The sequence below is a fragment of the Rhinopithecus roxellana genome, chromosome 15, assembly GCF_007565055.1.
Source record: "Rhinopithecus roxellana isolate Shanxi Qingling chromosome 15, ASM756505v1, whole genome shotgun sequence".
NCBI lineage: Eukaryota > Metazoa > Chordata > Mammalia > Primates > Cercopithecidae > Rhinopithecus > Rhinopithecus roxellana.
The window spans coordinates 130,015,294-130,018,734 of record NC_044563.1 but is presented as its reverse complement, the minus strand read 5'-3'; the positions used below and the strand labels follow the sequence as shown (position 1 = coordinate 130,018,734).

The 3,441-nt window shown below is 39.9% G+C and overlaps 1 non-coding gene across 1 annotated transcript; it reads left to right on the top strand.

Moving 5' to 3' along the window:
- The first annotated feature begins 474 nt into the window (after window positions 1-474).
- LOC115893700 lies at window positions 475-577 on the top strand. Its single transcript, XR_004053763.1, has one exon. It is a non-coding gene; the product is annotated as a U6 spliceosomal RNA (small nuclear RNA).
- Window positions 578-3,441: the final 2,864 nt, after the last annotated feature.

Below are 3,441 nucleotides of genomic sequence, written 5' to 3'. Positions count from 1 at the left end.
TATTGATTGTAGTCAACTATGATTAGATGTTAAGTCTTGTAGAGTAAATTTTAAATCATCTGAAATATAACCTGTGCATCCCCAGTTCTAGCAACCCAACGCCCATAATTAAGGGTTGGTGAATACACTCATAAATTTCTCAAAATTCCTGGTGTGCCAATGGCACCCTTGTTGTTTCCATGCTGACATAAATGTCATTTAAATGGGATTTAGGGGCTGTTTAAAAATTAAATGCATCTACTTAATATACCATTTAGTAATACTATATTCAGATCCTATGTCTTCACCTATGTTGTCTCCTCTCTCTGGATTGTTTTTTCTCCTTTACCTTTAGAAGCTTTTTCTAATTCACCATCAATGCCCCTCCCCACAACTTGTAGTAAACTTTTCCCATACCTGGGCTACTCATGTTTCTTTAACACTGTTGCACTTCAGTTTACTTGACCTGTCCACATAAGACTGTGAGTTCTTTGCTTGCTTTGTTAGCACATACACTAAAATTGGAATGCTACAGAGAAGATTACCATGGCCTCTGTGCAAGGATGCCACACAAATTTGTGAAGCATTCCATATTTTTTTTAGAAAGAAGGGGAGTCCAATGGAAGAGAATAGACAACTCTAAAATAAGACAACACACCTACAACCGTTTGATCTTTGACAAATCTGACAAAAACAGGCAATGAAGAAAGGATTCCCTATTTAACAAATGGTGCTGGGAGAACTGGCAAGCCATATGCAGAAAATTGAAACTGGACCTCTTCCTTATACCATATACAAAAATCAACTCAAGATGGATTAAGGACTTAAACGTAAAATCCAAAACTATAAATACCCTAGAAGAAAATCTAGGCAATACCATAAAGAATTTAGACACAGGCAAAGATTTCATGACAAAGATGCCAAAGGCAATTGCAACAAAAGCAAAAATTGACAAATTGGATGAATTAAATAAAGTTTCTGACAGCAAAAGAAACTATCATCAGAGTGAATAGATAGTCCACAGAATAGGAGAAAATTTTTGCAATCTATCCATCTGACAAAGGTCTAATATCCAGCATCTACAAGAAACTTAAACAAATTTACAAGAAAAAAACAACCCCAGTAAGAATGCAGCGTATTAGCTACAGTAAGCTCTCTGAGAAAGACATTTTGCTGAAGACTTTTGGGTCATTCTTTTGTAACTTATGGCTCCTTAGAGATGGAAATAAAAGGTGTGAACAGGCACCTCTTGAAGGCTGAAGGCTGATAGATCACATAGGTGGCTGAGATTCACTTTAAGTCCCTCTTCACCTTCACTCCTCAACACAGGGCAGCCCAAAGAAAAAACTCTAGGATCCTCTTGATAGAGGCTGTGTCCTAAACACTGAAGATTTCCTTCCCCCAAGCTCATTAGAATATACGGAAGATTAGAAAATCCAATTAAAACAAGATCCCAAATGGTATTATCTTAATGTGTCTGAGCTTGATATCAGGTAGGCCTGAGGAGATGGGCTCCAAATTCTATTCTGTTGGCATTCTTATGTGAACATTGCTACTTTATTTCACAGACCAAAATATCTTTTATAGATTTCCAGCATGGAAAACAGTGGACTGTGAAAATGGAGGCAATTTCTAGTTTACCTTCTCTTCACTTTGGCCGTAGAGGAGAAAATGTACACACACACACACACACACACACACACACACACACACACACACAGAGAGAGAGAGAGAGAGAGAGAGAGAGAGAGAGAGAGAGAGAGAGAGAGAGAGAGAGAGAATTGATATCCATGTAAATATCTCTTTAAAACCACACAGATTTCAAAACTCAGCCCTCATCCTTGGTTCTGATTCTGGAGCAGAATTGTTTGTTTGGCTTCATCACTTAAAAGTTAGTTTGGGAGTGTTTATGTCATGTGATTAGCTCATGCTGAAGGGTGACACATCCCGGAGGCAATCAGATAAGTATCCAAAGCCTCCAATGTGCTGTGCAGAGGAAGATATCAAAGAGGCGGGAGGTAAGGTTGGTTCTTGCCCTTACAGTTGAGTTTGCTGACAGGATTCACTGATTGGACATAATGAGAGAGCTGCAGGATGCTACCCGTGTGATCCTAACCTCAGCTGAAAGGGCGATGCAGCCAAGAGGCTGGCAGGGCTGGCAGATGACACCTCTCGAAGAGTCTGCTGCTTGCAGCCACCCCTTGTTCCTAGGAACCACCACCCTCCCTCCACAAGGTCACAAGCTGACCCCACAGGTGTACCTTGGAAGTCATGTGCTGACCCTAGCAGTGACAAAGAGGAATGCCTGAGCAAAATTGAGCCAGTTGGCTTTTTTCCAGCGAGTCTGTGGAACTGATCCTGAGGCTGTGGACTCAGGAGGTGTGGGGGCTGTCTTCTACCATGGAGTAGAGAAACAGAGAGAGCCAATTTATGGAGACACAGGGGAATGAAGCTGGTGTTCAGGAAGAAGCTGCCCATGGCTATTCTCATCCTGTACTTGAGTTCTGTGAGAGATGACCCTTTATCTTCTTAATAAAGTCATTTTGACATATGCTGCTGTATTTGGTTTCTGTAACCTGCAAATCAAGATTTCTAACTAAGGCAACTGGCTCATCTGACAAGAAGGTCCATTAGGACTGGGGAGAGGGGTCTATGGGGAATGCCATCAAATGAAAACCCAGTATTTTAGGGCAAGAGAGAATTGTCTAGACTTCTCTGGTGAGAAGGGATCCAGAGTCTAGAGAGTTTTCTAACTGGGTTTGTAAGGAAGGACTGATCTTTTGTGTGACTGGCTTATGGGAAATACTAACAATTATTCTTAGCTTTTGTCTGTCTTAGCACAACAATCACTGACATTGTGAACTTTAGGTAGAAATATTACTTTTATAAGCTCCAAGACACCTTCTTTAGTTTATTCTGTGGAAGCACCTACAGAAATGGTCATTTTTCCCCTTGTCACAACTGGAAAAACAGAAAATTGAAAATATACAGAAAAATCCAAAGAAGAAAAAATCACTGAAATTCTACTATATGGAGACAGCCAGTTTAAATATTTTCTTACTATTAAAAAAACTTTTAGCCTGTAGCTGTCTGTCTAGGTAGCTCTGTGTATCTAAATGTCTAACTAGCTAGACATCTACCTATCTAGCTATCTAGTCAACTCTATTTATATTATATGTTTTCTTAATAAAAATGCAGTCATATGGTACTTGCTGTTTGGTGATCTAACCTTTCTCCCTTTGCAACATATCATTAACTTTTTTTTATAACATAAAGATATTCGACTACAGCATCATTTTAATGAACATATTGTATTTCTTTCTTTTTTTTTTTTTTTTTTTTTTTTTGTCGAGACGGAGTCTCACTCTGTTGCCCGGACTGGAGTGCAGTGGCCGGATCTCAGCTCACTGCAAGCTCCGCCTCCCGGGTTCACGCCATTCTCCTGCCTCAGCCTCCCGAGTA